This window comes from Mytilus californianus, unplaced genomic scaffold (assembly GCF_021869535.1).
Source record: "Mytilus californianus isolate M0D057914Y unplaced genomic scaffold, xbMytCali1.0.p SCAF_4, whole genome shotgun sequence".
NCBI lineage: Eukaryota > Metazoa > Mollusca > Bivalvia > Mytilida > Mytilidae > Mytilus > Mytilus californianus.
Genome location: NW_026262690.1, coordinates 5,466,297 through 5,481,195, shown reverse-complemented (window position 1 = coordinate 5,481,195; position 14,899 = coordinate 5,466,297). Strand labels below are relative to the sequence as shown.

Sequence of the window (14,899 nt, the reverse complement as noted above, 5' to 3'; positions counted from 1 at the left end):
CCTACCAATGAGAATGGGTTGATAAATCCATTGACAGGTGTTAAATGAAAGCTTTGGCAGCTCAGTTGCACATTTAAAATGCCTAACAACAATTTTTCCAATAGGTCTATAGGTGGTCTGTTTGAAGAAAAGATGTCTTCTTTAGTTGTTGGACTGTCCATGCATATATTCTACTCTATTTACATTTATTGAAGCTTAAAAAGTCAGTCATACAATTGTTAGGTTGGCTACCATTTATAACTTTTTAATCAAACTCTTTCCCATAGAAATTCCAAGAAAGAAGCCTTACTATTTTCCAATCAGTTGATTTCTCTGTTGTTTTTTGTTTGACTAACAGTTTTTGTTCCACCTTTGAGAGTTCCTGATATCCATATGTCATTTCTAATTCATCCAACAATTATACAAGATGGTCAGATGTTATTTTAAATACTTTATATGTGATAAACAAAGCTAATAATGTTTAAATATCAAATCTTAAATACTTGAAAAGTAGCATAAAGAGGAAATTTCTATTTCTTAGGTTTTAGAAATTTTCTAGTTGAATTTTGATGACATTGTGTAATAAGTTTTAAACTTTTCAAACAATCAACATTTATTAGTGGGGATCTTTGATATCCAGTTGAATGCATTGTTAAATTATTAAAATAATAAAATATTTTATATTCTTTGCCTTTCCTTGCATTTATTTTTTTGATCAAACATGTTAGCTAAGCCTCCTGAGTTTAAACTTATTTACAAACCTAAATTAGTATGATAATTAATGTCATGATTGTATCACTACTATTTATGATGGGATCTAGCCTTGTTTACTATAGTTATAGTCCACCTATTGGCTTTGTTTTCTATATTTTATGGTATCCTTTACCAGTATAACAGCATAACCAAAAAGAGTATGAATAAATGTTCGATCCCCTCAAAATACCCAGATTGCAAACTAGGGAACCTTATACAAATATTTATATGTTTTCTTTTCAGTAAAAACCATTCAGTCATCTCTATATATAACAAGGTTGTTTAAATGGTTTTTACAAAGTTTACTATATTAAATTCAAATCCATAATAATTATGAGGTCTTCTTTAGTAGATCAAATTTACTTTTAACATTGATGAAGGGGTAATAATCATTATAACATGATTAAAGCATGTATGATGAATCAAAGGGATCATATAAATTTTTTGTCTATGATTATGTAATAATTTTCTCTCAAGTTGAATTCACACAACAATCGAACAATATTGCTTTCATATTAATGGGTTTTTTATGATATTCTCTTTATACTTTTATTCCTTGTAAATTCCATGTAAATTTCTTATACTGGTTTATTTAATGTTTTAAAGTTCACCTTGATAAAGAAATATCAGTTTTTAATATATTGTATGCTTCGATAACAAATCTTTTTTTTTGCTTGTGACCAACTGCACAATGATTACATGAAGCTTCATTGTTTTTTCTCATTTGACTTCTAATATGAAATTGGTGTAATAAACATGATGAACAACATTTTATCAAAAGAGATTTAGTCAAATTTTGAAAAAGAATGATGTATACAGTTCTTGTTAATATATTTCCTATATATGAGCCTGTTCATGTTCATCTTCTCAGAAAACACTGTATGTAATTAAATTTTTTTTAATAATATGGAAATTTTTGTTTTTTTCATTTAAAATCTATAATTCTGACAAATGACTTCATAACTAATAAGACATAGACAATCACAAGATATTAGTTAATCACAGGGCTTGATCAAGATATTAGTTCCCAGCAAAGAAATGGACAGTGAAGTCTGATGCACTGTATTATAATTTTGAAACAACAACTTTAACTTAGAATATCTCATGAACAAACAAACACTTAGTAATTAGAAAATAATGAGGAGCATACAGCTCAAACTTAGAGACACATTTTTATCATCCACTCAGAAATTTGGAAAGAAGGATATTGGTTAGTTGTACATGAGACCCAAGGATACCAGTAAATAACTAATATTTCAAAGAAACAGTGCTCATATTTAAGCTTATCAATTTTTAAATAAGATAATAAAATAATTGAAAATTTTTGTGCTGAAATTTAATAAATGAAGATAGGTCAGTGTCAGACATACTTAAATTGTTAGATTAAACTTCATCAGAAACATCCACAGTCAAATTTTTGAAAAAAGATGTATAGATGTATAGATATATGAGAGAGCAATAAATTCAAACTAAGTCATCAAACAGAAACCAAAATTGTCCCAAGTAAACTTTGCCCGAGAAACAAGAACACCTTTTATTGTAAAGAAAGTGATAGACTATTTTCATGTTACTGACTTTTGACTTCGGTATTTATATTTTATCGACAGGTTACCTACCCTGTGGTAGGACATAAGGGTTCTCACTAAGGCAAGTCCATGAGTCCTGGACTCATGAAAATCTGTCTGGACTCATTATTTTCAAAACTGGAGAGTCCAAAGATGCATCAAGATTGAAACATTTGGATAAACTGAACACACATATCATCATTTTTGTCGAGCCTTCGACTTTAGTCGAAAAAGCGAGACATAGCGATCCTACATTCCGTCGGCGGCGGCGGTGTCAACAAATATTCACTCTGTGGTTAAAGTTTTTGAAATTTTAATAACTTTCTTAAACTATCCTGGATTTCAACCAAACTTGGACAGAAGCTTGTTTATGATCATAAGATAGTATCCAGAAGTAAATTTTGTAAAAATAAAATTCCATTTTTTCCGTATTTTACTTATAAATGGACTTAGTTTTTCTGCCGGGAAATATTACATTCACTCTGTGGTTAAAGTTTTTAGAATTTTAATAACTTTCTTAAACTATCCTGGGTTTGTACCAAACTTGGACAGAAGCTTGTTTATGATCATAAGATAGTGTCCAGAAGTAAATTTTGTAAAAAAATAAATCCATTTTTTCCTTATTTTACTTTTAAATGGACTTAGATTTTCTGCCAGGAAACAACACATTCACTCTGTGGTTAAAGTTTTTAAAATTTTAATAACTTTCTTATACTATTTTGGATTTGTACCAAACTTGGACAGAAGCTTGTTTATGATCAAATGCTAGTACATGTATCTAGAAGGAAATTTTGTTTTCTTCCAGTTAACATTACATTCAGTCTGCAGTTAAAGTTTTTAAACATTTATTAGATTCATAAACTATCCTGGATTTTTACCAAACTTGGACAGAAGCTTCTTTTAATCAAAAGATAGTATCAAGAGGAATATTTTTATTGATATACTTCCCTCATTTTTGTTGAGCCTGTGATTAACAGAAAAAGTAGGCAAGACACTGGGTTCCGCGGAACCCTTACGAATTTTATAGCAAACCTATAAATAGTAATCTTAATTTAATGTCATTTCATTGCTCTATTAGGTCATAAAGACTAAAATGATAAATTATATTGCAATAAAATATCTTTTTCTTACTGTTGGACTCACCAGTGCCAAAAATGATGAGTCCCTGGACTCGCCTTCAAAAATCCTTAGTGAGAACCCTGGGACATCCTGGTACTCGGTCAAGTAAGAGCAATGTAAAGAAATAAAATCAAGCTTTCAATCTGTACAATTTTGGGGGAAAATAAACTGTTTTATGTTTTCTATACACGTCAAAACCATCGGAAAATAGTAAACATTCCACCCAAATTGCACCGATTATATATTTGATATTACTTCTTTTGGTTGCTCTTAGCTGACCGAGTACCAGGATGTCCTACCACAAAGAAGGTAACCTGTAGAAAAATTATATTATCCGGAGTCAAGACTCGGTAATATGAAAATAGTCTATTAACTATTGACAAACAATTTGTAAAAAGTGTTTAAAAAATCATTTGGAGTACTAAAGCACTAACTGATATAATACGTCCTGATTTTTCACTTTGAAAGTATTACTTATAGAATTATTACTTAAGAGGATTATTTATAAATGACTTCTGTCCAGGAATTTTTTCAGTGGTTTTCTTATGGTTACAGTTGTTTGCTTAGTGTCCAGTGGCAACTATTTCATTGTTCTTCTTATGCAATAAGTTACTACTGTTTTTTGTTTCCTTTTGAGAATTTGGTGTTGATGGCTAAACTTTGATAGCTTCTTTTTATGGTATAGACACCTATCTATTGTTGAAGACTGCTACTGTTGAGGAATTAGTTTGACGGTGTGGAAAGTACAAATAATGAAGCAATTCCAGTCTGGTTCAAAACATTATACCAATACTTATGTAAGCAGAGCAACTATTTTGCTTGGTAAATTACAAGAGCACAGTAATACTTAGGTGATATGTTTTGAGGCCAAATTTCTTATCCTTCCAAATTTCAAAAAGTATTTCACTCTATTCTTTCCTTTTCCTTGTTTGGACACTACCAACTGCTCTATTGTTCTCTTCAATTTTCATGATATATTCAATACTGATATAAGGAAATTAATAATTGATTAATAAACTATTTATTTTTGTTGGAACTTTTAGATCTATAGTTCAATAGTTAAATTACTCATTCAATATTTAAATCATCAGTATACAACCATTGTAATAAAAGTACACAATAAACGGTCAACCAAATAGAATGATGCTTAATTTGTCATGGCTTTAATTTATTACAAAACAAACTTGATTCTCTCAGTTTTTATAAGCTAGATAAACTATTGTTTCATAGTTTTTAATCAAAACTGTGTCTATTGCAACAGACTGTTTCAACATGTAATAGTAACCATGTAGTAAATATGTCTATGTCATTTAAGAAAAATATCAAATGAAAATGGAAAGTGATAGTAGAAATTGTGATGGTCATATATGATCTCAAAAGATTGATAAAGATTTTAATAAAAACTAGTAAACTTTATATGGAGATGTATTTTATATTATTTGCATTAATTTTCAATAAATTGTTCATTTGTATTGTTTAACCTTGAATGGCAATAAGTTATTTCAACAAATACAGAAAAAACCTTTTTGAATTATTAAGTTTGATTATTTAGGGGAGATAATTCAGATACTTTAATCTTAAGTATTTCACAACAGCTTTCTTCTATATTTTATATCTTTGTCATTTACCTTGTTTTCTTAATTATTACATTGTAAAAGAAGATATAAGGTTTACATCAAGAAAACCGCAACCCATCAACACAAAAAAACTGTTGCTTTTTCAGTACACCTAACAAACAGCAACCCAACTAGATAAAACTGTGCTTTTTCTTTTCTACCTTTCAAACAGCAACCCAACAAACAAAAACTGCTTTTCCCTTTATACCTTTCAAAGAGTAGCCCAACACAAAAGCTGTGCTTTTCCCTATATACATTTCAAAAAGCAACTCCACAACACAAAAGCTGTGCTTTTTCGTTCCCTACCGACGAAGTCGAGGGGACTTTAGGTTTGCACACAGTCCATCTGTCTGCCTGTCTGTCCATGCGTCAGTCCGGCAAATCAGTTTTCCACACTTTTTTTCTTCATGCTTGAAGATATTAATTTGATATTTGGTGTATTGTTTTATCATGACAAGTTACAGATCAACATCTAATTTTGTTCCGGTCTGACGATTTTGTGCAGAGTTATGGTCCTTGAACTTAGAAAATTCACTCAAATAATCAGTTTTCCGCACTTTTTTTTGTCATGCTTCAAGATATTGATTTGATAATTGGTATATTGTTTTATCATGACAACAGATCAAGCCCGAATTTTGGTCTGGTCTAATGATTTTGTGCAGAGTTATAGTCCTTGAACTTAGAAAATTCACTCAAATAATCCCTATATACCTTACAAACAGCTGAAAAACAACACAAAAATATGCATTTCTCTACATACCTTTCAAACAGCAACCCAACAACACAAAAGCTGTGCTTTTCCCTATATACTTTTCAAACAATAATGTTCCAAGAATTTTACACAACCTGTAACATTGTCTTAACAATTCTTATTTGAATTTGAGAAAAGCTGGATAAAATCTTCATATTAGGGAAGTTTTTTAATGCCCCAGTTGCAGAAGCGGGGGCATTTAATGTTACCCTTGTCTGTCTGTACATATGTCAGTACGTACGTTTGTGTGTACGTCCCAAAATTAGTTTCCTTTCTCTAAATTTAGTTTGCCTCAACTAAATGTTATGAAACGTATACACAATGCTTATTATCACAAAAAACGGATCACTTTTGAATTTGGGTGGCGTCATTTTTACCGTTCTAGAGTTATACCCCTTTAAAAATGGAAAAATTGCTGAATTTTTCGTTTCCGTTCTCTAACTGTATACAATGCTTATTACCATAAAACACAGATCAAGTTCGAATTTGGGTGGCATCACTTTTACAGTTCTCTAGTTCTTTCCCTTTATAACGTTATATACAAGCGGAGGCATCAAATGTGTCCCATGGACACATTCACCATTTATTTATCATTATTTTCTGTTACAGTTCCTATTGAACTAATGGCTAGTACTAGACATGTCAGCTATAAAAGTGAATCTTTACTTTCCATTTATTAAGAATAAATTACCTCCATTAAATGGGAAGGGCCATATTGATTTCTACGGTGCTTCTTTCTACACTTTATATTCGGAAAGTTCAATTAGTGAAATAGTTTTATAAGAAGACTTTCAGAATAAAAACACAAAGAGCAATTGACCTAGGTTAATATTACATAAAGAATTGAAGGCATTTAAAAGTATAATACAAGACATGCTACACAGCTACAGGATACAATCATTTACTGCATATATGCCGTTTTTCCTTTAGTTAGTTGTTCAAGCAGGCAAGACAAATCTCTATCTTGACAAGTCAAATTGAATTCAGTATCTTGTATTTCCTATTCTCTAAATATGAATGATACCAGTTATGACCAGTTGGATAAGTTGATTGAATTTGTCTGTGTAATTTCCCACCTTAACCATTCCATACATTGCACTTCACAGAGTTTTAGTACAAAAATGAGGATTTCAAATTTTTGTCATATTTATTGCTTCGTTATTCACATTATAAAAAAATCACATTAATTTCAGATGTTTCTATGGTATTGGTCCATTTGATCTATATTCCAATTATTTTATATTTAGTGAATACTATTTAAAAATTTCAAGGTTGTTTACAAGATTTAAATGCAATTCATAATGCATAGATTATTAGATTAGTAATATCAGTAATATATAATTAGGTTAAGTTACCATTGTTAGGTTTAAACAGTTAGGATAAAAAAATATATCTACATACCAAAGTTGGTTTTTTAATGTTTTAAAGTTATTTTGTGTAAACAGTGTTTGGTATTGCCATAAGTTTCCGATAACTTATCACATTTTCTTTTTCTACTAGAAGACTGCTGAATCATTTGAATCAAAAATTCAGAAAGTACTGTTTGGAAAGTACTTTTATGAAAAAAAAGTCAGCTTTCACCAACCATAGAAACATTGACTTCAATTTCAATTTGACACAGTATTGAATACCCATGTGATATTTTAGTTATCTCTCTTGCCAGAAAAAAAAAAAACACCAAAAATTTGGCAACCATACAATTATTCAAAAAACTAAAAATACATTAGGAAAAATATTTTTGAAAACTATGAAGTCTTTAACTACAAGGATGTTGTATAAATTTGTCACCAACCAGGGGGATTTAACCTAAAAGTTGATGTATTACAAAATCAGAATATTTTTGTATAAAGATAATTGATTAGTATGTGCAAAATATGATCAGGAAGATTTTTCAGATATTATGAATATTCACAGAGATTTTACAGTAAAAAAATAGCATAAATTTAAATTTTCTACCAAAATGACAAACATTGCACATTTTGATGTATATTTGTTAGTGGGACATACTGAGCAAGTATCACTAAAATATTTCATGATTCATGAAAAGTGCTGTTCATATAGACCAGCACTTATTTCATTGGTACTTGAATGTGCTCTATATTTGCTATTTGTCTAAGTCGCTGTCGTCATCGACATCAGAGTTTCAAAATTATATCAAATGGTCCTGCTGATTAGCTTCTATAATCACAATACCTAGAACAAAGGCTTATCGCAGCAGCACATTTAGGTAGGAACCAGATGTGGCACACAATATAACCACATTTGAAAGACATATGGTAATGCTTTCGTTTACTGAAGTTCTATGTGTCTGATTTTTAGGCCAACATTAATAAGTTGACACCTTGCTAGGGGATGGAATCATCTAACTGGCACTATTTCGTCTAGAAATTTCATGGTGCAGCATGTTAGACATTCAAAGTTTGACATCAATTGATGAACTCCTGTCTGTTTATACCTATGACCATACTAATGATAACCATCATTTGATTATTTCATATAGATTATTTCACAAGTGTTATAATGCATTGTGTTAAATTTGTCAGATTTAAAAAGAATAAATCATCATATGGTTGATTACATGTGGCCAACTGCTTTAGTTGACAAAAGAGTCGTCCTATTAGATTATCCTTATCTTATTAAATGCTTAAAATTACTGTTTTACACGAAGTTCACTTTTGTCTCCTACCAATATTGTGGCTTATATTGTGCGATCTTCATAATGCAGTTTATGTATTACAAAATATTTAGTTCATATTTGATAAATCGGATTAAAGGTCTTATAGGGTTAGGATTAATCAGATTAATAATATTTTACAATTTAGTCTATAACTTGAAGAGGTCACCGCGGCTATTTTGTTGTAGGTGTATATGTAATACTTCTTCAGTTCATTTAAGAGCATATCGTGACAAAAGTTAAAGTCAATTGAACAAAACTTGGCTATAACTTGATATCTTGTAAAGTTCATTTAATATACTGTCTGTAAATAGACAATTTAGACTACCACTACATCCTAAAGAAGAATAAACTTGGCTGTAAGTTAAACCCTTGACAGATCATTTAATATACTGTCTGTAAATAGACAATTTAGACTACCACTACATCCAAAAGAAGAATAAACTTGGCTGTAAGTTAAACCCTTGACAGATCATTTAATATACTGTCTGTAAATAGACAATTTAGACTACCACTACATCCAAAAGAAGAATAAACTTGGCTGTAAGTTAAACCCTTGACAGATCATTTAATATACTGTCTGTAAATAGACAATTTAGACTACCACTACATCCAAAAGAAGAATAAACTTGGCTGTAAGCTAAACCCTTGACAGATCATTTAATATACTGTCTGTTGATATACAATTTAGACTACCACTACATCCAAAAGAAGAATAAACTTGGCTGTAAGTTAAACCCTTGACAGATCATTTAATATACTGTCTGTTGATATACAATTTAGACTACCACTACATCCAAAAGAAGAATAAACTTGGCTGTAAGCTAAACCCTTGACAGATCATTTAATATACTGTCTGTTGATATACAATTTAGACTACCACTACATCCAAAAGAAGAATAAACTTGGCTGTAAGCTAAACCCTTGACAGATCATTTAATATACTGTCTGTTGATATACAATTTAGACTACCACTACATCCAAAAGAAGAATAAACTTGGCTGTAAGCTAAACCCTTGACAGATCATTTAATATACTGTCTGTTGATATACAATTTAGACTACCACTACATCCAAAAGAAGAATAAACTTGACTGTAAGTTAAACCCTTGACAGATCATTTAATATACTGTCTGTTGATATACAATTTAGACTACCACTACATCCAAAAGAAGAATAAACTTGACTGTAAGTTAAACCCTTGACAGATCATTTAATATACTGTCTGTTGATATACAATTTAGACTACCACTACATCCAAAAGAAGAATAAACTTGGCTGTAAGTTAAACCCTTGACAGATCATTTAATTTACTGTCTGTTGATATACAATTTAGACTACCACTACATCTAAAAGAAGAATAAACTTGGCTGTAAGTTAAACCCTTGACAGATCATTTAATATACTGTCTGTTGATATACAATTTAGACTACCACTACATCCAAAAGAAGAATAAACTTGGCTGTAAGTTAAACCCTTGACAGATCATTTAATATATTGTCTGTTGATATACAATTTAGACTACCACTACATCCAAAAGAAGAATAAACTTGGCTGTAAGTTAAACCCTTGACAGATCATTTAATTTACTGTCTGTTGATATACAATTTAGACTACCACTACATCCAAAAGAAGAATAAACTTGGCTGTAAGTTAAACCCTTGACCGATCATTTAATATACTGTCTGTTGATATACAATTTAGACTACCACTACATCCAAAAGAAGAATAAACTTGGCTGTAAGTTAAACCCTTAGCAGATCATTTCATATATTGTCTGTAAATAGACAATTTAGACTACCACTACATCCAAAAGAAGAATAAACTTGGCTGTAAGTTAAACCCTTGACAGATCATTTAATATACTGTCTGTTGATATACAATTTAGACTACAACTACATCCAAAAGAAGAATAAACTTGGCTGTAAGTTAAACCCTTGACAGATCATTTAATATACTGTCTGTTGATATACAATTTAGACTACAACTACATCCAAAAGAAGAATAAACTTGGCTGTAAGTTAAACCCTTAGCAGATCATTTCATATATTGTCTGTAAATAGACAATGTAGACTACAACTACATCCAAAAGAAGTGTTGATATACAATTTAGACTACCACTACACCCAAAGAAGAATAAAATTGCCTGTAACTTAAACCCTTGACAGATCATTCCATATTCTGTCCGAAAGTGGACAATATAAACTACCACTGCATTCAAAGTAACTCAAAACTATGCTACTAATGGATATCTTGTAAACCCTGAATAATTTAGGTCTTTCCACTTTTCCCTGGAAAGACCTATTGGTTTTGTTCTGATTATTTTTTTTTTTTCTTCTGCCAAATTTTTTTCTCGCGCTGTATTTTTGTTTCAAAAGATGTCGCTTAGTTTTTTTATACAACCGCAAAATAATTTTTGTGGTCGTATATTGGTATGACGTTGGCGTCGTCGTCGTCGTCGTCGTCCGAAGACGCATTAGTTTTCGCACTCTAACTTTAGTTTAAGTGAATGGATCTCTATGAAATTTTACCATAAGGTTCAATACCACAAAAGGAAGGTGGGGATTGATTTTGGGGGTTATGGTACCAACAGTTAAGGAATTAGGGGCCAAAAAGGGGCCAAAAATAAGCATTTTCTAGTTTCCAGACAATAACTGTGGAATGGTGTATGGATCTCTCTGAAATTATACTACAAGTTTCCATACCACAAAGGGATGGTTAGGATTTGCTTTGGGGGGTTATTGCTCAAACCGTTTAAGAATTAGGGGCAAAAAAGGGGGAAAAACAAGGTTGTCCTCATTAATGGACAAATACTTTAGTACAAAACATAATTTAAAGCAGTGTAAGGGAGATAAATCAAATACATCATTGAAATTATCTCCCTTACACTGCTTTTAAATTATGTATAAAGTAATGGTTAATGAACAATTAAGATAATTTAAAACAGTGTAAGGGAGGTAATCCAAATACAACGTTTTGGTTACTTCCCTTACACTGCTTTTAAATTATGTTTTAAGAAATGCATATTTATAAAGGAAGACCAGTATGGCGCATTAGATTTGTAAAATCTTTGACCACATTTATTTATTTGTTATGCCGAATCTAACCGTGTATTTAGATTTTTAATTTTGGGTCCAGTTTTCAAATTGGTCTACATTAAGGTCCAAAGGGTCCAAAATTAAACTTTGTTTGATTTTAACAAAAATTAAATATATGGGGTTCTTTGATATGCTGAATCTAAACATGTGTTTAGATTTTTGATTATGGGCCCAGTTTTCAAGTTGGTCCAAGTTGGGGTCCAAAATTAAACTTTGTTTGATTTCAACAAAAATTAAATATATGAGGTTCTTTGATATGCTGAATCTAAACATGTATTTAGATTTTAGATTTTTGGCCCAGTTTTCAAGTTGGTCCAAATTGGGGTTCAAAATTAAACTTTGTTTGATTTCAACAAAAATTGAATATATGGGGTTCTTTGATATGCTGAATCTTACCATGTATTTAGATTTTTTATTTGTGGGCCCGCTATCAAATTGGTTCATATTAAGGTCAAAAGGGTCCAAAATTAAACTTTGTTTGATTTCATCAAAAATTGAATTATTGGGGTTCTTTGATATGCCAAATCTAACCGTGTTTTTAGATTTTTAATTTTGGGTCCCGTTTTTTAAATTGGTTTACATTAAGGTCCAAAGGGTCCAAAATTAAACTTAGTTTGATTTTAACAAAAATTGAATTCTTGGGGTTCTTTGATATGCTGAATCTAAACATGTGTTTAGATTTTTGATTATGGGACCAGTTTTCAAGTTTGTCCAAGTTGGGATCCAAAATTAAACTTTGTTTGATTTCAACAAAAATTGAATATATGGGGTTCTTTGATATGCTGAATCTAACCATGTATTTTGATTTTGGACATTGGACCATAATAGGTAAATTAAAAAAATTGAAGTTCTTAGACCACTTTCTCTCTGTGTCAGAAACCTATGCTGTGTCAAATATTTAATCACAATCCAAATTCAGAGCTGTATCAAGCTTGAATGTTGTGTCCATACTTGCCCCAACTGTTCAGGGTTCGACCTCTGCGGTCGTATCAAGCTGCGCCCAGCGAAGCATTTTATTGTATATAATATCATACAGTCTATACGCTTTTGAAACTGACCCTGTTTAACCGAACAATTTTCTGTGTAAGAGTTATCTCCCTGTCAAGCACTTCTCTTTCAAATCTCACCACTTCTCCCTCTCAATTTCAAAAAGAGAAGTCACTTCTCCTTATGATTCTGAAGTAGTGTGAGCCCTGATCTCCCAGAACACATTTTTTCTTGTTATGAGATCTCCTTCACAACTGTAAAAGAAAGCGACAAAGTTATTTTTCCAAAATGCTCATTATATCCTCAGGAGGTTACGTTTTATTTTGACCGAGGCTATCCGGAGACTCCATATGAGAGTTATTCCCCCTTATGCTTTTGATATAAGTGATATGCATTTCTAACTGGTAAACTATAAGTGATAGAGACCTAAGGTCTTTTGATTTGAGGTCCTTGGTCCAAAAGAAAGAAAATTAGGTCAAGGTCAGAGGTCAAGGTCATATTCTAAATTTAGATTTTGGCTTAATTTCACTTCTTTTCAAAAACCGTATAATATATCGACAACATATTTTTACAAAATTGTTAGTTGCGACATGTCGTAACACATACATTTTGGTTGAAAAGGTACGCTAACATTAAATTAGAGTTTTCTCCCCTCTTAGATTTAAAATTACGTGTATGGTGATATAACTTATTTACCATATATAATAAAGACCTAGTGTCTTTTGATTTTAGGTCCTTGATTTATGACCTTCAAATTGAGCTCAAGGTCATTGGTAAGTTTGACAATCTAGATTTTGACCTTTGCTTTTACTTCTTATGTATACATGATAAAGCCATGGGACTTTATGCATTAGGTTGCAAGCCATATGACCTTGGAAAAGCCAACCGGAAGTGACCTTGTGTAAACCGGAAGTAGCTATTTTTTGTACCTGTGTAATGTACAAGTATATAGAACCATATATTTTTGGAATCAGTGTTAGGTAAACTATCAAATAATACCGGAAGTGACATTTTTCAAACCAGAAGTAACAAATTATCTTCCTTATTTAAGAAAAAAATGTCTAGAAACCATATATTTTTTTAAACCAGCGTACAATAAGCTATCATTTGACGCTGGAAATAACATTTTAAACCGAAATTTAATATTTTTGTATCAAAATAGATCTTTTCGGGTGGAAAGACTTTCAATTGTTCTCTGTTCTCTGAACAATTGGTTTTCAATTTATTTTGTAATCTTTCAGAGATTTCCACTACACCTAAAGTAGAACAAAACTTGGCTTTAAATTGATGCAAACTAGAAAAAAACTTTTTATGTACTGTCTGACAATGGACCAGATATATAGACTACCATAACATTCTGCAAGATACAACATTGTAGTAAACAAATGTTTTCAGCCACAGGTCTTCTACAGTTTCTCTGTTATCTTTCTGCCCTACATGTAAGATATTAGTTACTTTTCATAAAAAGTTAGTTTAATCATTCTACAAATACAAGTTTCCAGAAGTAAAAATTGATTTTTGAAATGACTTTCTTTGTCTTTCTGCGATGCATCCATTTGAAAACATTGTCTATAGAAATCAGTTTAAAAATTACATTTTGAATAATTTATCTTTTTCAAATTTAAAATGGTTTTATATCGATCTTTGGAATTGACATTTAAATTTTTTTATACAGCCATGTAAATAGTTACATAGCATCAAGTCACCATAACAACATGAAAATAACTTTTGGAAATAATGTACACTTTACTTAATAGACTGACAACTTCTTTCATGAATGTTAGTTTAGATATTCAGAGAAACATCACATCCCATTGAACAGAAAATGAAATATAACCAGTTGTATAGGCTTATGATAATAAACTGAAATGAATATTACAGATAACACAAGCTTTTTGAGACAAGGAAATGAAAATTAAAAAAAATGACAAAAGAAGCAAAAGCCAGTTTTGTATAACTGACTCAGCAATAATAATAACAGATCTTCAACAATTAACAAAAATAGAAATATTAATTAAGTAATCCAATTGTAACTTAAAATTGTTTGAGTTTATCCAGATAAACTGTAATCATTTATTAAGAAGCTTAATTTTATCTGCATAGAATTGATCCTCTTCCCAACCAAACAGAGGATTTTATCTACTCAATATTCACTTAAGAATTCAAAGAAAATTTAAATCACAGATTTCCCAACTTATAGACAAAATCAATGAATTTTATTTCATTTTGATGATTATATAAAGTTTGATATATTGACACAATAAGTATATTCATGTTAATATTTGTACAATTGTATTTACATGAATGTGAAGTACTAGGGCACCTGTTGTTAATGAAAAAGTTATGGCTGAAAGATTG

General features: G+C 30.7%; 1 protein-coding gene across 15 annotated transcripts in view; it reads left to right on the top strand.

The window, feature by feature from the left end:
• The window catches only part of LOC127737328 (inositol 1,4,5-trisphosphate receptor type 3-like), a 178,312-nt gene that overhangs the window by 37,561 nt on the left and 125,852 nt on the right, over positions 1-14,899 (top strand). The window lies entirely within an intron of this gene.